Raw genomic sequence first — 20,992 nt, 5'->3', positions numbered from 1 at the left:
TTCAGGGCCCGGGGCCCGCGGTCCCTTGGGCATCGGCCCTGCCCGCCCACGCGGCCCTAGGCGCAGCCCGGCCGCAGCCCGGGCCGGCCCTCCTGCCCGACAGCAGCTGGCCCGAAGCCACCGGGAGCCACCATTGAGTCGCCACGGCCCCTCAGCCCCGGCAAGGCCACCCTTGCCCCCACACCCCCCGCCGAGCTCAGGACCCCGCCCCTGGTGGCCGGCAGGCCCGGGGAAGCGGCCCCTGCCCTCGATCCCGCTCCCGCACCCGGCCGCGGTGACACGCCAGAGGGGCGGGGTGGGGGGGGCTTTTGTCGGAGGGAGCTGTGGAGGGACACACCGGCACACAGGTGGTGGAGCCGGGGCTGGGCGCCGGTGGGGGCGGCCAGGTGCAGGTCGAGGGGCTCGCGGGCCGAAAGGACGGCAACTGGGCCCGCGGCGGAGTCTGGGTCCGGGCCAGCCACCCCGGGAGCGTCTGGGGTGCGCCTGCCTTCCAGGGCCGCCTTCTGGCCGCCTGGCCGGCCGGGCCGGCGGGGAGCGACCCCGCCGGCGCGCGCCGTGGTGGGAGGGGCCTGAGGAGGTGGGGCCTGCAGCGGGGCCCGGCGGGGGCGGAGCCGGCGGCCCCCGCCGCGGGCGAGTAAAGGAGAAGGCGGGCGGAGCGGGAGGCAAAAAGCCTACAGCACCCGGTATTCCCAGGCGGTCTCCCATCCAAGTACTAACCAGGCCCGACCCTGCTTAGCTTCCGAGATCAGACGAGATCGGGCGCGTTCAGGGTGGTATGGCCGTAGACGGGGGCGGGGGGCCGCGGGCGGCCTCTTGAGGCCCAGTTTCGCTGGCGCTGGCGCCTTAACGCCAGCCTGGCGGCCGGCCCGCCCCGGCAGGGCCCCCTCGCCCGCCCAGGCAGGGGCAACGGAGGTCTCGGGTATCGGGCGGCGGCGGAGGGTTTGGCGACCACCTCCCAGCCCAGGGCGGCCGTGACCCAGCAAACCCTTCGGCGCTTGGCGCCCCGCCCAAGATCCCGCACGTCGCTCACAGGGACGTGGCCCCGGAGGCTTCAGGGCCCGGGGCCCGCGGTCCCTTGGGCATCGGCCCTGCCCGCCCACGCGGCCCTAGGCGCAGCCCGGCCGCAGCCCGGGCCGGCCCTCCTGCCCGACAGCAGCTGGCCCGAAGCCACCGGGAGCCACCATTGAGTCGCCACGGCCCCTCAGCCCCGGCAAGGCCACCCTTGCCCCCACACCCCCCGCCGAGCTCAGGACCCCGCCCCTGGTGGCCGGCAGGCCCGGGGAAGCGGCCCCTGCCCTCGATCCCGCTCCCGCACCCGGCCGCGGTGACACGCCAGAGGGGCGGGGTGGGGGGGGCTTTTGTCGGAGGGAGCTGTGGAGGGACACACCGGCACACAGGTGGCGGCGCCGGGGCTGGGCGCCGGTGGGGGCGGCCAGGTGCAGGTCGAGGGGCTCGCGGGCCGAAAGGACGGCAACTGGGCCCGCGGCGGAGTCTGGGTCTGGAGGGCTCTGAGCCTCCATCCGCTCTGGTGCCTCGGGTCTACCGGCCCGACGCCTGGTAGCGCGACACCCCACCGGCCCACAGACGTAGCCTCCCCAGCTGTGCTCACAGCGAGTCCAACCGCAGCCTGCATCCCTCCACGGGACACTTGGATTACTCCCGCGATCCCCACGAGGTGCGGCACCCGGCGGCCGAATGGGCTGAGATCCTGCCCTTGCGGCGCCCTGTGGCCACCTCCGCCTCCCTCACGGTACTGGCCGAGGCCTCGGACCAGCGGGCCCCGGCTCCCAGCTCAGCGCTGCTCCTCCGCCCCTCTCACCTCCTGCCCGACGTCCAGGCTACCGAGCACCCTCCACCCCCGCCCACCTTCATGCCACTCAGCCGGAACCCGGGAGGCAATGCCAACTACCAGGTGTATGACAGTCTGGTGCTGAAGCGGCAACCGCAGGAGGGCCAAGCGCGGGCCAACTCGCTGCTACCTTCCACCTCGGCCTCCAGGCCCTCTCTGCACGGGAGCCAGACTGGGAAAATGAACTTACCAGCAGCAAGTGGGGGCAGGGGCAGGGGGCGGCAGGGCATGGAGAGAGGAATAAAGAGCGCCAGAGTCCAGGAAACATTGGTGGTCTGTGGCTTGGAAGCGCCACTCCTTCTGCCAGCCTGGGTCCCTGCGCTTGGCTTCCTGCAATAAGAAGCCAGTGTCCCCTTCTTGGCCTGAGGGTCCCTTTGGTTTAGTGGCCACAGTTCTGCCAGCAGGCCCCTCCTGGTCCTATACCATGCACTAAGTACATCTGCAGCTGCAGACTCCAAACCCCTGGTCTCTGGGCACCTCCTCTGTGTCTCAGCTGTCCCTGTCCACAGAGAGCCTCATACAAGAAGTTGCTTCCAAACTGGGAGGTTCCACATCTGGGCAGGTCCAGCTCCAGGCCCAGTGAAGGGCATGAAGAAGGCTGAGGCTCTGGACTCCAGCCAGGCCTTCAGCAGGCCTCTGAGGCCAAGGTCTTCCTAGTCTCAAGAGGGGCCAAGAGACGCAATGTGTCATTTGAACAAGTGAGTCAGCGGGCGGTGAGCGAATGAATGACCGCTCGAGGGGATGTATGCCGGCCACCGGGCCCTGTTTGACTGTCCAGGCTCAGCTTACCTGACCCTGGTTACCAGGGAATGCCACTCTGGGCCCTCCTTTTCATCCCCCTCCCTCACTGTGACCTCACCACCTGCCCCATTATGACCCAGTCTGGCTCCCAGTTAAAACTGGAGGGCAGAGGGCCCAGGCAGTCCTGGGACCAACGGCCATGGGTGAGCGAAACTACTACCGAGCCGAGCCGTTCACTGGCCCCATCCCCAGGAAATGCCAGGAGCAAGGATACTCAATTCTTCTGATCCCGGTCAGCTTCATCTTGCTCAACGTGGGGATCAACATGGTGACTATGGTCAGGGCAGGATCTGTGCAGCGCGGTTGGGGGAGCCCTGGGGTCTTGAAGGGGCTGAGGTGGGAGGGCTGCTGGGGTGTGACCGGGACAAGGGTTGGATTTCAGGGCTCACCCTGCTCCCGGCCTCCCCCCTCCCCTTCTTGCCTCAACTCTGGAGGCATCTGAAGAGATTCTTGCGGGCACTTTTCAATCGTATTTTCCACAAAGGTGAGTGGGCGCCGGCGTGGGTTCAGGGGATGTGGGCCTGTCCCCTTTCTTCTATCCCTGCCTTGATTCTCAGCCCCTCAGGAACCCAGGCCCTGACCCATCTCGCCTTTCCCCACAGACAAGCAAGCCAGCTGTGTAGGCACCCATCGCATGTGCATGCGCTGCTCCGTGGATCCCAAGAACCTGTGCTCAAGAGTTTCTTCCCACTTCTGCCATCGCCCAAGCTTCCTGCTCGGGCAGGTAAACCCACCTTGACTACTGCCTGCAGCGGGGCTCGGCGGGGGCGGAGCCGGCGGCCCCCCCGCCGCGGGCGAGTAAAGGAGAAGGCGGGCGGAGCGGGAGGCAAAAAGCCTACAGCACCCGGTATTCCCAGGCGGTCTCCCATCCAAGTACTAACCAGGCCCGACCCTGCTTAGCTTCCGAGATCAGACGAGATCGGGCGCGTTCAGGGTGGTATGGCCGTAGACGGGGGCGGGGCGCCGCGGGCGGCCTCTTGAGGCCCAGTTTCGCTGGCGCTGGCGCCTTAACGCCAGCCTGGCGGCCGGCCCGCCCCGGCAGGGCCCCCTCGCCCGCCCAGGCAGGGGCAACGGAGGTCTCGGGTATCGGGCGGCGGCGGAGGGTTTGGCGACCACCTCCCAGCCCAGGGCGGCCGTGACCCAGCAAACCCTTCGGCGCTTGGCGCCCCGCCCAAGATCCCGCACGTCGCTCACAGGGACGTGGCCCCGGAGGCTTCAGGGCCCGGGGCCCGCGGTCCCTTGGGCATCGGCCCTGCCCGCCCACGCGGCCCTAGGCGCAGCCCGGCCGCAGCCCGGGCCGGCCCTCCTGCCCGACAGCAGCTGGCCCGAAGCCACCGGGAGCCACCATTGAGTCGCCACGGCCCCTCAGCCCCGGCAAGGCCACCCTTGCCCCCACACACCCCGCCGACTCAGGACCCCGCCCCTGGTGGCGGGCAGGCCCGGGGAAGCGGCCCCTGCCCTCGATCCCGCTCCCGCACCCGGCCGCGGTGACACGCCAGAGGGGCGGGGTGGGGGTGGGGCTTTTGTCGGAGGGAGCTGTGGAGGGACACACCGGCACACAGGTGGCGGCGCCGGGGCTGGGCGCCGGTGGGGGCGGCCAGGTGCAGGTCGAGGGGCTCGCGGGCCGAAAGGACGGCAACTGGGCCCATGGCGGAGTCTGGGTCTGGAGGGCTCTGAGCCTCCATCCGCTCTGGTGCCTCGGGTCTACCGGCCCGACGCCTGGTAGCGCGACACCCCACCGGCCCACAGACGTAGCCTCCCCAGCTGTGCTCACAGCGAGTCCAACCGCAGCCTGCATCCCTCCACGGGACACTTGGATTACTCCCGCGATCCCCACGAGGTGCGGCACCCGGCGGCCGAATGGGCTGAGATCCTGCCCTTGCGGCGCCCTGTGGCCACCTCCGCCTCCCTCACGGTACTGGCCGAGGCCTCGGACCAGCGGGCCCCGGCTCCCAGCTCAGCGCTGCTCCTCCGCCCCTCTCACCTCCTGCCCGACGTCCAGGCTACCGAGCACCCTCCACCCCCGCCCACCTTCATGCCACTCAGCCGGAACCCGGGAGGCAATGCCAACTACCAGGTGTATGACAGTCTGGTGCTGAAGCGGCAACCGCAGGAGGGCCAAGCGCGGGCCAACTCGCTGCTACCTTCCACCTCGGCCTCCAGGCCCTCTCTGCACGGGAGCCAGACTGGGAAAATGAACTTACCAGCAGCAAGTGGGGGCAGGGGCAGGGGGCGGCAGGGCATGGAGAGAGGAATAAAGAGCGCCAGAGTCCAGGAAACATTGGTGGTCTGTGGCTTGGAAGCGCCACTCCTTCTGCCAGCCTGGGTCCCTGCGCTTGGCTTCCTGCAATAAGAAGCCAGTGTCCCCTTCTTGGCCTGAGGGTCCCTTTGGTTTAGTGGCCACAGTTCTGCCAGCAGGCCCCTCCTGGTCCTATACCATGCACTAAGTACATCTGCAGCTGCAGACTCCAAACCCCTGGTCTCTGGGCACCTCCTCTGTGTCTCAGCTGTCCCTGTCCACAGAGAGCCTCATACAAGAAGTTGCTTCCAAACTGGGAGGTTCCACATCTGGGCAGGTCCAGCTCCAGGCCCAGTGAAGGGCATGAAGAAGGCTGAGGCTCTGGACTCCAGCCAGGCCTTCAGCAGGCCTCTGAGGCCAAGGTCTTCCTAGTCTCAAGAGGGGCCAAGAGACGCAATGTGTCATTTGAACAAGTGAGTCAGCGGGCGGTGAGCGAATGAATGACCGCTCGAGGGGATGTATGCCAGCCACCGGGCCCTGTTTGACTGTCCAGGCTCAGCTTACCTGACCCTGGTTACCAGGGAATGCCACTCTGGGCCCTCCTTTTCATCCCCCTCCCTCACTGTGACCTCACCACCTGCCCCATTATGACCCAGTCTGGCTCCCAGTTAAAACTGGAGGGCAGAGGGCCCAGGCAGTCCTGGGACCAACGGCCATGGGTGAGCGAAACTACTACCGAGCCGAGCCGTTCACTGGCCCCATCCCCAGGAAATGCCAGGAGCAAGGATACTCAATTCTTCTGATCCCGGTCAGCTTCATCTTGCTCAACGTGGGGATCAACATGGTGACTATGGTCAGGGCAGGATCTGTGCAGCGCGGTTGGGGGAGCCCTGGGGTCTTGAAGGGGCTGAGGTGGGAGGGCTGCTGGGGTGTGACCGGGACAAGGGTTGGATTTCAGGGCTCACCCTGCTCCCGGCCTCCCCCCTCCCCTTCTTCCCTCAACTCTGGAGGCATCTGAAGAGATTCTTGCGGGCACTTTTCAATCGTATTTTCCACAAAGGTGAGTGGGCGCCGGCGTGGGTTCAGGGGATGTGGGCCTGTCCCCTTTCTTCTATCCCTGCCTTGATTCTCAGCCCCTCAGGAACCCAGGCCCTGACCCATCTCGCCTTTCCCCACAGACAAGCAAGCCAGCTGTGTAGGCACCCATCGCATGTGCATGCGCTGCTCCGTGGATCCCAAGAACCTGTGCTCAAGAGTTTCTTCCCACTTCTGCCATCGCCCAAGCTTCCTGCTCGGGCAGGTAAACCCACCTTGACTACTGCCTGCAGCGGGGCTCGGCGGGGGCGGAGCCGGCGGCCCCCCCGCCGCGGGCGAGTAAAGGAGAAGGCGGGCGGAGCGGGAGGCAAAAAGCCTACAGCACCCGGTATTCCCAGGCGGTCTCCCATCCAAGTACTAACCAGGCCCGACCCTGCTTAGCTTCCGAGATCAGACGAGATCGGGCGCGTTCAGGGTGGTATGGCCGTAGACGGGGGCGGGGCGCCGCGGGCGGCCTCTTGAGGCCCAGTTTCGCTGGCGCTGGCGCCTTAACGCCAGCCTGGCGGCCGGCCCGCCCCGGCAGGGCCCCCTCGCCCGCCCAGGCAGGGGCAACGGAGGTCTCGGGTATCGGGCGGCGGCGGAGGGTTTGGCGACCACCTCCCAGCCCAGGGCGGCCGTGACCCAGCAAACCCTTCGGCGCTTGGCGCCCCGCCCAAGATCCCGCACGTCGCTCACAGGGACGTGGCCCCGGAGGCTTCAGGGCCCGGGGCCCGCGGTCCCTTGGGCATCGGCCCTGCCCGCCCACGCGGCCCTAGGCGCAGCCCGGCCGCAGCCCGGGCCGGCCCTCCTGCCCGACAGCAGCTGGCCCGAAGCCACTGGGAGCCACCATTGAGTCGCCACGGCCCCTCAGCCCCGGCAAGGCCACCCTTGCCCCCACACCCCCCGCCGAGCTCAGGACCCCGCCCCTGGTGGCCGGCAGGCCCGGGGAAGCGGCCCCTGCCCTCGATCCCGCTCCCGCACCCGGCCGCGGTGACACGCCAGAGGGGCGGGGTGGGGGGGGCTTTTGTCGGAGGGAGCTGTGGAGGGACACACCGGCACACAGGTGGCGGCGCCGGGGCTGGGCGCCGGTGGGGGCGGCCAGGTGCAGGTCGAGGGGCTCGCGGGCCGAAAGGACGGCAACTGGGCCCGCGGCGGAGTCTGGGTCCGGGCCAGCCACCCCGGGAGCGTCTGGGGTGCGCCTGCCTTCCAGGGCCGCCTTCTGGCCGCCTGGCCGGCCGGGCCGGCGGGGAGCGACCCCGCCGGCGCGCGCCGTGGTGGGAGGGGCCTGAGGAGGTGGGGCCTGCAGCGGGGCCCGGCGGGGGCGGAGCCGGCGGCCCCCGCCGCGGGCGAGTAAAGGAGAAGGCGGGCGGAGCGGGAGGCAAAAAGCCTACAGCACCCGGTATTCCCAGGCGGTCTCCCATCCAAGTACTAACCAGGCCCGACCCTGCTTAGCTTCCGAGATCAGACGAGATCGGGCGCGTTCAGGGTGGTATGGCCGTAGACGGGGGCGGGGGGCCGCGGGCGGCCTCTTGAGGCCCAGTTTCGCTGGCGCTGGCGCCTTAACGCCAGCCTGGCGGCCGGCCCGCCCCGGCAGGGCCCCCTCGCCCGCCCAGGCAGGGGCAACGGAGGTCTCGGGTATCGGGCGGCGGCGGAGGGTTTGGCGACCACCTCCCAGCCCAGGGCGGCCGTGACCCAGCAAACCCTTCGGCGCTTGGCGCCCCGCCCAAGATCCCGCACGTCGCTCACAGGGACGTGGCCCCGGAGGCTTCAGGGCCCGGGGCCCGCGGTCCCTTGGGCATCGGCCCTGCCCGCCCACGCGGCCCTAGGCGCAGCCCGGCCGCAGCCCGGGCCGGCCCTCCTGCCCGACAGCAGCTGGCCCGAAGCCACCGGGAGCCACCATTGAGTCGCCACGGCCCCTCAGCCCCGGCAAGGCCACCCTTGCCCCCACACACCCCGCCGACTCAGGACCCCGCCCCTGGTGGCGGGCAGGCCCGGGGAAGCGGCCCCTGCCCTCGATCCCGCTCCCGCACCCGGCCGCGGTGACACGCCAGAGGGGCGGGGTGGGGGTGGGGCTTTTGTCGGAGGGAGCTGTGGAGGGACACACCGGCACACAGGTGGCGGCGCCGGGGCTGGGCGCCGGTGGGGGCGGCCAGGTGCAGGTCGAGGGGCTCGCGGGCCGAAAGGACGGCAACTGGGCCCATGGCGGAGTCTGGGTCTGGAGGGCTCTGAGCCTCCATCCGCTCTGGTGCCTCGGGTCTACCGGCCCGACGCCTGGTAGCGCGACACCCCACCGGCCCACAGACGTAGCCTCCCCAGCTGTGCTCACAGCGAGTCCAACCGCAGCCTGCATCCCTCCACGGGACACTTGGATTACTCCCGCGATCCCCACGAGGTGCGGCACCCGGCGGCCGAATGGGCTGAGATCCTGCCCTTGCGGCGCCCTGTGGCCACCTCCGCCTCCCTCACGGTACTGGCCGAGGCCTCGGACCAGCGGGCCCCGGCTCCCAGCTCAGCGCTGCTCCTCCGCCCCTCTCACCTCCTGCCCGACGTCCAGGCTACCGAGCACCCTCCACCCCCGCCCACCTTCATGCCACTCAGCCGGAACCCGGGAGGCAATGCCAACTACCAGGTGTATGACAGTCTGGTGCTGAAGCGGCAACCGCAGGAGGGCCAAGCGCGGGCCAACTCGCTGCTACCTTCCACCTCGGCCTCCAGGCCCTCTCTGCACGGGAGCCAGACTGGGAAAATGAACTTACCAGCAGCAAGTGGGGGCAGGGGCAGGGGGCGGCAGGGCATGGAGAGAGGAATAAAGAGCGCCAGAGTCCAGGAAACATTGGTGGTCTGTGGCTTGGAAGCGCCACTCCTTCTGCCAGCCTGGGTCCCTGCGCTTGGCTTCCTGCAATAAGAAGCCAGTGTCCCCTTCTTGGCCTGAGGGTCCCTTTGGTTTAGTGGCCACAGTTCTGCCAGCAGGCCCCTCCTGGTCCTATACCATGCACTAAGTACATCTGCAGCTGCAGACTCCAAACCCCTGGTCTCTGGGCACCTCCTCTGTGTCTCAGCTGTCCCTGTCCACAGAGAGCCTCATACAAGAAGTTGCTTCCAAACTGGGAGGTTCCACATCTGGGCAGGTCCAGCTCCAGGCCCAGTGAAGGGCATGAAGAAGGCTGAGGCTCTGGACTCCAGCCAGGCCTTCAGCAGGCCTCTGAGGCCAAGGTCTTCCTAGTCTCAAGAGGGGCCAAGAGACGCAATGTGTCATTTGAACAAGTGAGTCAGCGGGCGGTGAGCGAATGAATGACCGCTCGAGGGGATGTATGCCGGCCACCGGGCCCTGTTTGACTGTCCAGGCTCAGCTTACCTGACCCTGGTTACCAGGGAATGCCACTCTGGGCCCTCCTTTTCATCCCCCTCCCTCACTGTGACCTCACCACCTGCCCCATTATGACCCAGTCTGGCTCCCAGTTAAAACTGGAGGGCAGAGGGCCCAGGCAGTCCTGGGACCAACGGCCATGGGTGAGCGAAACTACTACCGAGCCGAGCCGTTCACTGGCCCCATCCCCAGGAAATGCCAGGAGCAAGGATACTCAATTCTTCTGATCCCGGTCAGCTTCATCTTGCTCAACGTGGGGATCAACATGGTGACTATGGTCAGGGCAGGATCTGTGCAGCGCGGTTGGGGGAGCCCTGGGGTCTTGAAGGGGCTGAGGTGGGAGGGCTGCTGGGGTGTGACCGGGACAAGGGTTGGATTTCAGGGCTCACCCTGCTCCCGGCCTCCCCCCTCCCCTTCTTGCCTCAACTCTGGAGGCATCTGAAGAGATTCTTGCGGGCACTTTTCAATCGTATTTTCCACAAAGGTGAGTGGGCGCCGGCGTGGGTTCAGGGGATGTGGGCCTGTCCCCTTTCTTCTATCCCTGCCTTGATTCTCAGCCCCTCAGGAACCCAGGCCCTGACCCATCTCGCCTTTCCCCACAGACAAGCAAGCCAGCTGTGTAGGCACCCATCGCATGTGCATGCGCTGCTCCGTGGATCCCAAGAACCTGTGCTCAAGAGTTTCTTCCCACTTCTGCCATCGCCCAAGCTTCCTGCTCGGGCAGGTAAACCCACCTTGACTACTGCCTGCAGCGGGGCTCGGCGGGGGCGGAGCCGGCGGCCCCCCCGCCGCGGGCGAGTAAAGGAGAAGGCGGGCGGAGCGGGAGGCAAAAAGCCTACAGCACCCGGTATTCCCAGGCGGTCTCCCATCCAAGTACTAACCAGGCCCGACCCTGCTTAGCTTCCGAGATCAGACGAGATCGGGCGCGTTCAGGGTGGTATGGCCGTAGACGGGGGCGGGGCGCCGCGGGCGGCCTCTTGAGGCCCAGTTTCGCTGGCGCTGGCGCCTTAACGCCAGCCTGGCGGCCGGCCCGCCCCGGCAGGGCCCCCTCGCCCGCCCAGGCAGGGGCAACGGAGGTCTCGGGTATCGGGCGGCGGCGGAGGGTTTGGCGACCACCTCCCAGCCCAGGGCGGCCGTGACCCAGCAAACCCTTCGGCGCTTGGCGCCCCGCCCAAGATCCCGCACGTCGCTCACAGGGACGTGGCCCCGGAGGCTTCAGGGCCCGGGGCCCGCGGTCCCTTGGGCATCGGCCCTGCCCGCCCACGCGGCCCTAGGCGCAGCCCGGCCGCAGCCCGGGCCGGCCCTCCTGCCCGACAGCAGCTGGCCCGAAGCCACTGGGAGCCACCATTGAGTCGCCACGGCCCCTCAGCCCCGGCAAGGCCACCCTTGCCCCCACACCCCCCGCCGAGCTCAGGACCCCGCCCCTGGTGGCCGGCAGGCCCGGGGAAGCGGCCCCTGCCCTCGATCCCGCTCCCGCACCCGGCCGCGGTGACACGCCAGAGGGGCGGGGTGGGGGGGGCTTTTGTCGGAGGGAGCTGTGGAGGGACACACCGGCACACAGGTGGCGGCGCCGGGGCTGGGCGCCGGTGGGGGCGGCCAGGTGCAGGTCGAGGGGCTCGCGGGCCGAAAGGACGGCAACTGGGCCCGCGGCGGAGTCTGGGTCCGGGCCAGCCACCCCGGGAGCGTCTGGGGTGCGCCTGCCTTCCAGGGCCGCCTTCTGGCCGCCTGGCCGGCCGGGCCGGCGGGGAGCGACCCCGCCGGCGCGCGCCGTGGTGGGAGGGGCCTGAGGAGGTGGGGCCTGCAGCGGGGCCCGGCGGGGGCGGAGCCGGCGGCCCCCGCCGCGGGCGAGTAAAGGAGAAGGCGGGCGGAGCGGGAGGCAAAAAGCCTACAGCACCCGGTATTCCCAGGCGGTCTCCCATCCAAGTACTAACCAGGCCCGACCCTGCTTAGCTTCCGAGATCAGACGAGATCGGGCGCGTTCAGGGTGGTATGGCCGTAGACGGGGGCGGGGGGCCGCGGGCGGCCTCTTGAGGCCCAGTTTCGCTGGCGCTGGCGCCTTAACGCCAGCCTGGCGGCCGGCCCGCCCCGGCAGGGCCCCCTCGCCCGCCCAGGCAGGGGCAACGGAGGTCTCGGGTATCGGGCGGCGGCGGAGGGTTTGGCGACCACCTCCCAGCCCAGGGCGGCCGTGACCCAGCAAACCCTTCGGCGCTTGGCGCCCCGCCCAAGATCCCGCACGTCGCTCACAGGGACGTGGCCCCGGAGGCTTCAGGGCCCGGGGCCCGCGGTCCCTTGGGCATCGGCCCTGCCCGCCCACGCGGCCCTAGGCGCAGCCCGGCCGCAGCCCGGGCCGGCCCTCCTGCCCGACAGCAGCTGGCCCGAAGCCACCGGGAGCCACCATTGAGTCGCCACGGCCCCTCAGCCCCGGCAAGGCCACCCTTGCCCCCACACACCCCGCCGACTCAGGACCCCGCCCCTGGTGGCGGGCAGGCCCGGGGAAGCGGCCCCTGCCCTCGATCCCGCTCCCGCACCCGGCCGCGGTGACACGCCAGAGGGGCGGGGTGGGGGTGGGGCTTTTGTCGGAGGGAGCTGTGGAGGGACACACCGGCACACAGGTGGCGGCGCCGGGGCTGGGCGCCGGTGGGGGCGGCCAGGTGCAGGTCGAGGGGCTCGCGGGCCGAAAGGACGGCAACTGGGCCCATGGCGGAGTCTGGGTCTGGAGGGCTCTGAGCCTCCATCCGCTCTGGTGCCTCGGGTCTACCGGCCCGACGCCTGGTAGCGCGACACCCCACCGGCCCACAGACGTAGCCTCCCCAGCTGTGCTCACAGCGAGTCCAACCGCAGCCTGCATCCCTCCACGGGACACTTGGATTACTCCCGCGATCCCCACGAGGTGCGGCACCCGGCGGCCGAATGGGCTGAGATCCTGCCCTTGCGGCGCCCTGTGGCCACCTCCGCCTCCCTCACGGTACTGGCCGAGGCCTCGGACCAGCGGGCCCCGGCTCCCAGCTCAGCGCTGCTCCTCCGCCCCTCTCACCTCCTGCCCGACGTCCAGGCTACCGAGCACCCTCCACCCCCGCCCACCTTCATGCCACTCAGCCGGAACCCGGGAGGCAATGCCAACTACCAGGTGTATGACAGTCTGGTGCTGAAGCGGCAACCGCAGGAGGGCCAAGCGCGGGCCAACTCGCTGCTACCTTCCACCTCGGCCTCCAGGCCCTCTCTGCACGGGAGCCAGACTGGGAAAATGAACTTACCAGCAGCAAGTGGGGGCAGGGGCAGGGGGCGGCAGGGCATGGAGAGAGGAATAAAGAGCGCCAGAGTCCAGGAAACATTGGTGGTCTGTGGCTTGGAAGCGCCACTCCTTCTGCCAGCCTGGGTCCCTGCGCTTGGCTTCCTGCAATAAGAAGCCAGTGTCCCCTTCTTGGCCTGAGGGTCCCTTTGGTTTAGTGGCCACAGTTCTGCCAGCAGGCCCCTCCTGGTCCTATACCATGCACTAAGTACATCTGCAGCTGCAGACTCCAAACCCCTGGTCTCTGGGCACCTCCTCTGTGTCTCAGCTGTCCCTGTCCACAGAGAGCCTCATACAAGAAGTTGCTTCCAAACTGGGAGGTTCCACATCTGGGCAGGTCCAGCTCCAGGCCCAGTGAAGGGCATGAAGAAGGCTGAGGCTCTGGACTCCAGCCAGGCCTTCAGCAGGCCTCTGAGGCCAAGGTCTTCCTAGTCTCAAGAGGGGCCAAGAGACGCAATGTGTCATTTGAACAAGTGAGTCAGCGGGCGGTGAGCGAATGAATGACCGCTCGAGGGGATGTATGCCGGCCACCGGGCCCTGTTTGACTGTCCAGGCTCAGCTTACCTGACCCTGGTTACCAGGGAATGCCACTCTGGGCCCTCCTTTTCATCCCCCTCCCTCACTGTGACCTCACCACCTGCCCCATTATGACCCAGTCTGGCTCCCAGTTAAAACTGGAGGGCAGAGGGCCCAGGCAGTCCTGGGACCAACGGCCATGGGTGAGCGAAACTACTACCGAGCCGAGCCGTTCACTGGCCCCATCCCCAGGAAATGCCAGGAGCAAGGATACTCAATTCTTCTGATCCCGGTCAGCTTCATCTTGCTCAACGTGGGGATCAACATGGTGACTATGGTCAGGGCAGGATCTGTGCAGCGCGGTTGGGGGAGCCCTGGGGTCTTGAAGGGGCTGAGGTGGGAGGGCTGCTGGGGTGTGACCGGGACAAGGGTTGGATTTCAGGGCTCACCCTGCTCCCGGCCTCCCCCCTCCCCTTCTTCCCTCAACTCTGGAGGCATCTGAAGAGATTCTTGCGGGCACTTTTCAATCGTATTTTCCACAAAGGTGAGTGGGCGCCGGCGTGGGTTCAGGGGATGTGGGCCTGTCCCCTTTCTTCTATCCCTGCCTTGATTCTCAGCCCCTCAGGAACCCAGGCCCTGACCCATCTCGCCTTTCCCCACAGACAAGCAAGCCAGCTGTGTAGGCACCCATCGCATGTGCATGCGCTGCTCCGTGGATCCCAAGAACCTGTGCTCAAGAGTTTCTTCCCACTTCTGCCATCGCCCAAGCTTCCTGCTCGGGCAGGTAAACCCACCTTGACTACTGCCTGCAGCGGGGCTCGGCGGGGGCGGAGCCGGCGGCCCCCCCGCCGCGGGCGAGTAAAGGAGAAGGCGGGCGGAGCGGGAGGCAAAAAGCCTACAGCACCCGGTATTCCCAGGCGGTCTCCCATCCAAGTACTAACCAGGCCCGACCCTGCTTAGCTTCCGAGATCAGACGAGATCGGGCGCGTTCAGGGTGGTATGGCCGTAGACGGGGGCGGGGCGCCGCGGGCGGCCTCTTGAGGCCCAGTTTCGCTGGCGCTGGCGCCTTAACGCCAGCCTGGCGGCCGGCCCGCCCCGGCAGGGCCCCCTCGCCCGCCCAGGCAGGGGCAACGGAGGTCTCGGGTATCGGGCGGCGGCGGAGGGTTTGGCGACCACCTCCCAGCCCAGGGCGGCCGTGACCCAGCAAACCCTTCGGCGCTTGGCGCCCCGCCCAAGATCCCGCACGTCGCTCACAGGGACGTGGCCCCGGAGGCTTCAGGGCCCGGGGCCCGCGGTCCCTTGGGCATCGGCCCTGCCCGCCCACGCGGCCCTAGGCGCAGCCCGGCCGCAGCCCGGGCCGGCCCTCCTGCCCGACAGCAGCTGGCCCGAAGCCACTGGGAGCCACCATTGAGTCGCCACGGCCCCTCAGCCCCGGCAAGGCCACCCTTGCCCCCACACCCCCCGCCGAGCTCAGGACCCCGCCCCTGGTGGCCGGCAGGCCCGGGGAAGCGGCCCCTGCCCTCGATCCCGCTCCCGCACCCGGCCGCGGTGACACGCCAGAGGGGCGGGGTGGGGGGGGCTTTTGTCGGAGGGAGCTGTGGAGGGACACACCGGCACACAGGTGGCGGCGCCGGGGCTGGGCGCCGGTGGGGGCGGCCAGGTGCAGGTCGAGGGGCTCGCGGGCCGAAAGGACGGCAACTGGGCCCGCGGCGGAGTCTGGGTCCGGGCCAGCCACCCCGGGAGCGTCTGGGGTGCGCCTGCCTTCCAGGGCCGCCTTCTGGCCGCCTGGCCGGCCGGGCCGGCGGGGAGCGACCCCGCCGGCGCGCGCCGTGGTGGGAGGGGCCTGAGGAGGTGGGGCCTGCAGCGGGGCCCGGCGGGGGCGGAGCCGGCGGCCCCCGCCGCGGGCGAGTAAAGGAGAAGGCGGGCGGAGCGGGAGGCAAAAAGCCTACAGCACCCGGTATTCCCAGGCGGTCTCCCATCCAAGTACTAACCAGGCCCGACCCTGCTTAGCTTCCGAGATCAGACGAGATCGGGCGCGTTCAGGGTGGTATGGCCGTAGACGGGGGCGGGGGGCCGCGGGCGGCCTCTTGAGGCCCAGTTTCGCTGGCGCTGGCGCCTTAACGCCAGCCTGGCGGCCGGCCCGCCCCGGCAGGGCCCCCTCGCCCGCCCAGGCAGGGGCAACGGAGGTCTCGGGTATCGGGCGGCGGCGGAGGGTTTGGCGACCACCTCCCAGCCCAGGGCGGCCGTGACCCAGCAAACCCTTCGGCGCTTGGCGCCCCGCCCAAGATCCCGCACGTCGCTCACAGGGACGTGGCCCCGGAGGCTTCAGGGCCCGGGGCCCGCGGTCCCTTGGGCATCGGCCCTGCCCGCCCACGCGGCCCTAGGCGCAGCCCGGCCGCAGCCCGGGCCGGCCCTCCTGCCCGACAGCAGCTGGCCCGAAGCCACCGGGAGCCACCATTGAGTCGCCACGGCCCCTCAGCCCCGGCAAGGCCACCCTTGCCCCCACACCCCCCGCCGACTCAGGACCCCGCCCCTGGTGGCGGGCAGGCCCGGGGAAGCGGCCCCTGCCCTCGATCCCGCTCCCGCACCCGGCCGCGGTGACACGCCAGAGGGGCGGGGTGGGGGTGGGGCTTTTGTCGGAGGGAGCTGTGGAGGGACACACCGGCACACAGGTGGCGGCGCCGGGGCTGGGCGCCGGTGGGGGCGGCCAGGTGCAGGTCGAGGGGCTCGCGGGCCGAAAGGACGGCAACTGGGCCCATGGCGGAGTCTGGGTCTGGAGGGCTCTGAGCCTCCATCCGCTCTGGTGCCTCGGGTCTACCGGCCCGACGCCTGGTAGCGCGACACCCCACCGGCCCACAGACGTAGCCTCCCCAGCTGTGCTCACAGCGAGTCCAACCGCAGCCTGCATCCCTCCACGGGACACTTGGATTACTCCCGCGATCCCCACGAGGTGCGGCACCCGGCGGCCGAATGGGCTGAGATCCTGCCCTTGCGGCGCCCTGTGGCCACCTCCGCCTCCCTCACGGTACTGGCCGAGGCCTCGGACCAGCGGGCCCCGGCTCCCAGCTCAGCGCTGCTCCTCCGCCCCTCTCACCTCCTGCCCGACGTCCAGGCTACCGAGCACCCTCCACCCCCGCCCACCTTCATGCCACTCAGCCGGAACCCGGGAGGCAATGCCAACTACCAGGTGTATGACAGTCTGGTGCTGAAGCGGCAACCGCAGGAGGGCCAAGCGCGGGCCAACTCGCTGCTACCTTCCACCTCGGCCTCCAGGCCCTCTCTGCACGGGAGCCAGACTGGGAAAATGAACTTACCAGCAGCAAGTGGGGGCAGGGGCAGGGGGCGGCAGGGCATGGAGAGAGGAATAAAGAGCGCCAGAGTCCAGGAAACATTGGTGGTCTGTGGCTTGGAAGCGCCACTCCTTCTGCCAGCCTGGGTCCCTGCGCTTGGCTTCCTGCAATAAGAAGCCAGTGTCCCCTTCTTGGCCTGAGGGTCCCTTTGGTTTAGTGGCCACAGTTCTGCCAGCAGGCCCCTCCTGGTCCTATACCATGCACTAAGTACATCTGCAGCTGCAGACTCCAAACCCCTGGTCTCTGGGCACCTCCTCTGTGTCTCAGCTGTCCCTGTCCACAGAGAGCCTCATACAAGAAGTTGCTTCCAAACTGGGAGGTTCCACATCTGGGCAGGTCCAGCTCCAGGCCCAGTGAAGGGCATGAAGAAGGCTGAGGCTCTGGACTCCAGCCAGGCCTTCAGCAGGCCTCTGAGGCCAAGGTCTTCCTAGTCTCAAGAGGGGCCAAGAGACGCAATGTGTCATTTGAACAAGTGAGTCAGCGGGCGGTGAGCGAATGAATGACCGCTCGAGGGGATGTATGCCGGCCACCGGGCCCTGTTTGACTGTCCAGGCTCAGCTTACCTGACCCTGGTTACCAGGGAATGCCACTCTGGGCCCTCCTTTTCATCCCCCTCCCTCACTGTGACCTCACCACCTGCCCCATTATGACCCAGTCTGGCTCCCAGTTAAAACTGGAGGGCAGAGGGCCCAGGCAGTCCTGGGACCAACGGCCATGGGTGAGCGAAACTACTACCGAGCCGAGCCGTTCACTGGCCCCATCCCCAGGAAATGCCAGGAGCAAGGATACTCAATTCTTCTGATCCCGGTCAGCTTCATCTTGCTCAACGTGGGGATCAACATGGTGACTATGGTCAGGGCAGGATCTGTGCAGCGCGGTTGGGGGAGCCCTGGGGTCTTGAAGGGGCTGAGGTGGGAGGGCTGCTGGGGTGTGACCGGGACAAGGGTTGGATTTCAGGGCTCACCCTGCTCCCGGCCTCCCCCCTCCCCTTCTTCCCTCAACTCTGGAGGCATCTGAAGAGATTCTTGCGGGCACTTTTCAATCGTATTTTCCACAAAGGTGAGTGGGCGCCGGCGTGGGTTCAGGGGATGTGGGCCTGTCCCCTTTCTTCTATCCCTGCCTTGATTCTCAGCCCCTCAGGAACCCAGGCCCTGACCCATCTCGCCTTTCCCCACAGACAAGCAAGCCAGCTGTGTAGGCACCCATCGCATGTGCATGCGCTGCTCCGTGGATCCCAAGAACCTGTGCTCAAGAGTTTCTTCCCACTTCTGCCATCGCCCAAGCTTCCTGCTCGGGCAGGTAAACCCACCTTGACTACTGCCTGCAGCGGGGCTCGGCGGGGGCGGAGCCGGCGGCCCCCCCGCCGCGGGCGAGTAAAGGAGAAGGCGGGCGGAGCGGGAGGCAAAAAGCCTACAGCACCCGGTATTCCCAGGCGGTCTCCCATCCAAGTACTAACCAGGCCCGACCCTGCTTAGCTTCCGAGATCAGACGAGATCGGGCGCGTTCAGGGTGGTATGGCCGTAGACGGGGGCGGGGGGCCGCGGGCGGCCTCTTGAGGCCCAGTTTCGCTGGCGCTGGCGCCTTAACGCCAGCCTGGCGGCCGGCCCGCCCCGGCAGGGCCCCCTCGCCCGCCCAGGCAGGGGCAACGGAGGTCTCGGGTATCGGGCGGCGGCGGAGGGTTTGGCGACCACCTCCCAGCCCAGGGCGGCCGTGACCCAGCAAACCCTTCGGCGCTTGGCGCCCCGCCCAAGATCCCGCACGTCGCTCACAGGGACGTGGCCCCGGAGGCTTCAGGGCCCGGGGCCCGCGGTCCCTTGGGCATCGGCCCTGCCCGCCCACGCGGCCCTAGGCGCAGCCCGGCCGCAGCCCGGGCCGGCCCTCCTGCCCGACAGCAGCTGGCCCGAAGCCACTGGGAGCCACCATTGAGTCGCCACGGCCCCTCAGCCCCGGCAAGGCCACCCTTGCCCCCACACCCCCCGCCGAGCTCAGGACCCCGCCCCTGGTGGCCGGCAGGCCCGGGGAAGCGGCCCCTGCCCTCGATCCCGCTCCCGCACCCGGCCGCGGTGACACGCCAGAGGGGCGGGGTGGGGGGGGCTTTTGTCGGAGGGAGCTGTGGAGGGACACACCGGCACACAGGTGGCGGCGCCGGGGCTGGGCGCCAGTGGGGGCGGCCAGGTGCAGGTCGAGGGGCTCGCGGGCCGAAAGGACGGCAACTGGGCCCGCGGCGGAGTCTGGGTCCGGGCCAGCCACCCCGGGAGCGTCTGGGGTGCGCCTGCCTTCCAGGGCCGCCTTCTGGCCGCCTGGCCGGCCGGGCCGGCGGGGAGCGACCCCGCCGGCGCGCGCCGTGGTGGGAGGGGCCTGAGGAGGTGGGGCCTGCAGCGGGGCCCGGCGGGGGCGGAGCCGGCGGCCCCCGCCGCGGGCGAGTAAAGGAGAAGGCGGGCGGAGCGGGAGGCAAAAAGCCTACAGCACCCGGTATTCCCAGGCGGTCTCCCATCCAAGTACTAACCAGGCCCGACCCTGCTTAGCTTCCGAGATCAGACGAGATCGGGCGCGTTCAGGGTGGTATGGCCGTAGACGGGGGCGGGGGGCCGCGGGCGGCCTCTTGAGGCCCAGTTTCGCTGGCGCTGGCGCCTTAACGCCAGCCTGGCGGCCGGCCCGCCCCGGCAGGGCCCCCTCGCCCGCCCAGGCAGGGGCAACGGAGGTCTCGGGTATCGGGCGGCGGCGGAGGGTTTGGCGACCACCTCCCAGCCCAGGGCGGCCGTGACCCAGCAAACCCTTCGGCGCTTGGCGCCCCGCCCAAGATCCCGCACGTCGCTCACAGGGACGTGGCCCCGGAGGCTTCAGGGCCCGGGGCCCGCGGTCCCTTGGGCATCGGCCCTGCCCGCCCACGCGGCCCTAGGCGCAGCCCGGCCGCAGCCCGGGCCGGCCCTCCTGCCCGACAGCAGCTGGCCCGAAGCCACCGGGAGCCACCATTGAGTCGCCACGGCCCCTCAGCCCCGGCAAGGCCACCCTTGCCCCCACACACCCCGCCGACTCAGGACCCCGCCCCTGGTGGCGGGCAGGCCCGGGGAAGCGGCCCCTGCCCTCGATCCCGCTCCCGCACCCGGCCGCGGTGACACGCCAGAGGGGCGGGGTGGGGGTGGGGCTTTTGTCGGAGGGAGCTGTGGAGGGACACACCGGCACACAGGTGGCGGCGCCGGGGCTGGGCGCCGGTGGGGGCGGCCAGGTGCAGGTCGAGGGGCTCGCGGGCCGAAAGGACGGCAACTGGGCCCATGGCGGAGTCTGGGTCTGGAGGGCTCTGAGCCTCCATCCGCTCTGGTGCCTCGGGTCTACCGGCCCGACGCCTGGTAGCGCGACACCCCACCGGCCCACAGACGTAGCCTCCCCAGCTGTGCTCACAGCGAGTCCAACCGCAGCCTGCATCCCTCCACGGGACACTTGGATTACTCCCGCGATCCCCACGAGGTGCGGCACCCGGCGGCCGAATGGGCTGAGATCCTGCCCTTGCGGCGCCCTGTGGCCACCTCCGCCTCCCTCACGGTACTGGCCGAGGCCTCGGACCAGCGGGCCCCGGCTCCCAGCTCAGCGCTGCTCCTCCGCCCCTCTCACCTCCTGCCCGACGTCCAGGCTACCGAGCACCCTCCACCCCCGCCCACCTTCATGCCACTCAGCCGGAACCCGGGAGGCAATGCCAACTACCAGGTGTATGACAGTCTGGTGCTGAAGCGGCAACCGCAGGAGGGCCAAGCGCGGGCCAACTCGCTGCTACCTTCCACCTCGGCCTCCAGGCCCTCTCTGCACGGGAGCCAGACTGGGAAAATGAACTTACCAGCAGCAAGTGGGGGCAGGGGCAGGGGGCGGCAGGGCATGGAGAGAGGAATAAAGAGCGCCAGAGTCCAGGAAACATTGGTGGTCTGTGGCTTGGAAGCGCCACTCCTTCTGCCAGCCTGGGTCCCTGCGCTTGGCTTCCTGCAATAAGAAGCCAGTGTCCCCTTCTTGGCCTGAGGGTCCCTTTGGTTTAGTGGCCACAGTTCTGCCAGCAGGCCCCTCCTGGTCCTATACCATGCACTAAGTACATCTGCAGCTGCAGACTCCAAACCCCTGGTCTCTGGGCACCTCCTCTGTGTCTCAGCTGTCCCTGTCCACAGAGAGCCTCATACAAGAAGTTGCTTCCAAACTGGGAGGTTCCACATCTGGGCAGGTCCAGCTCCAGGCCCAGTGAAGGGCATGAAGAAGGCTGAGGCTCTGGACTCCAGCCAGGCCTTCAGCAGGCCTCTGAGGCCAAGGTCTTCCTAGTCTCAAGAGGGGCCAAGAGACGCAATGTGTCATTTGAACAAGTGAGTCAGCGGGCGGTGAGCGAATGAATGACCGCTCGAGGGGATGTATGCCGGCCACCGGGCCCTGTTTGACTGTCCAGGCTCAGCTTACCTGACCCTGGTTACCAGGGAATGCCACTCTGGGCCCTCCTTTTCATCCCCCTCCCTCACTGTGACCTCACCACCTGCCC

At 69.0% G+C, this 20,992-nt stretch overlaps 10 non-coding genes across 10 annotated transcripts; all 10 read right to left on the bottom strand.

Annotated features, from left to right (window-relative positions):
* Positions 1-668: 668 nt before the first annotated feature.
* LOC132594933 (5S ribosomal RNA) lies at positions 669-787 on the bottom strand. Its single transcript, XR_009561102.1, has one exon. It is a non-coding gene; the product is annotated as a 5S ribosomal RNA (ribosomal RNA).
* A 2,695-nt stretch (positions 788-3,482) lies between these two features.
* Positions 3,483-3,601, bottom strand: LOC132594932 (5S ribosomal RNA). The gene has a single exon (XR_009561101.1). It is a non-coding gene; the product is annotated as a 5S ribosomal RNA (ribosomal RNA).
* Positions 3,602-6,297: 2,696 nt separating this feature from the next.
* On the bottom strand, positions 6,298-6,416 carry LOC132594931 (5S ribosomal RNA). Its single transcript, XR_009561100.1, has one exon. It is a non-coding gene; the product is annotated as a 5S ribosomal RNA (ribosomal RNA).
* Positions 6,417-7,347: 931 nt separating this feature from the next.
* LOC132594930 (5S ribosomal RNA) lies at positions 7,348-7,466 on the bottom strand. The gene has a single exon (XR_009561099.1). It is a non-coding gene; the product is annotated as a 5S ribosomal RNA (ribosomal RNA).
* Positions 7,467-10,162: 2,696 nt separating this feature from the next.
* Positions 10,163-10,281, bottom strand: LOC132594928 (5S ribosomal RNA). Its single transcript, XR_009561097.1, has one exon. It is a non-coding gene; the product is annotated as a 5S ribosomal RNA (ribosomal RNA).
* A 931-nt stretch (positions 10,282-11,212) lies between these two features.
* Positions 11,213-11,331, bottom strand: LOC132594927 (5S ribosomal RNA). Its single transcript, XR_009561096.1, has one exon. It is a non-coding gene; the product is annotated as a 5S ribosomal RNA (ribosomal RNA).
* Positions 11,332-14,027: 2,696 nt separating this feature from the next.
* Positions 14,028-14,146, bottom strand: LOC132594926 (5S ribosomal RNA). Its single transcript, XR_009561095.1, has one exon. It is a non-coding gene; the product is annotated as a 5S ribosomal RNA (ribosomal RNA).
* Positions 14,147-15,077: 931 nt separating this feature from the next.
* LOC132594925 (5S ribosomal RNA) lies at positions 15,078-15,196 on the bottom strand. Its single transcript, XR_009561094.1, has one exon. It is a non-coding gene; the product is annotated as a 5S ribosomal RNA (ribosomal RNA).
* A 2,696-nt stretch (positions 15,197-17,892) lies between these two features.
* LOC132594924 (5S ribosomal RNA) lies at positions 17,893-18,011 on the bottom strand. The gene has a single exon (XR_009561093.1). It is a non-coding gene; the product is annotated as a 5S ribosomal RNA (ribosomal RNA).
* A 931-nt stretch (positions 18,012-18,942) lies between these two features.
* LOC132594923 (5S ribosomal RNA) lies at positions 18,943-19,061 on the bottom strand. Its single transcript, XR_009561092.1, has one exon. It is a non-coding gene; the product is annotated as a 5S ribosomal RNA (ribosomal RNA).
* Positions 19,062-20,992: the final 1,931 nt, after the last annotated feature.

The sequence above is a fragment of the Globicephala melas genome, unplaced genomic scaffold (assembly GCF_963455315.2).
Source record: "Globicephala melas unplaced genomic scaffold, mGloMel1.2 SCAFFOLD_346, whole genome shotgun sequence".
NCBI lineage: Eukaryota > Metazoa > Chordata > Mammalia > Artiodactyla > Delphinidae > Globicephala > Globicephala melas.
Note: the sequence above shows the minus strand (reverse complement) of the source record. Positions and strands in the feature narration are given on the sequence as shown.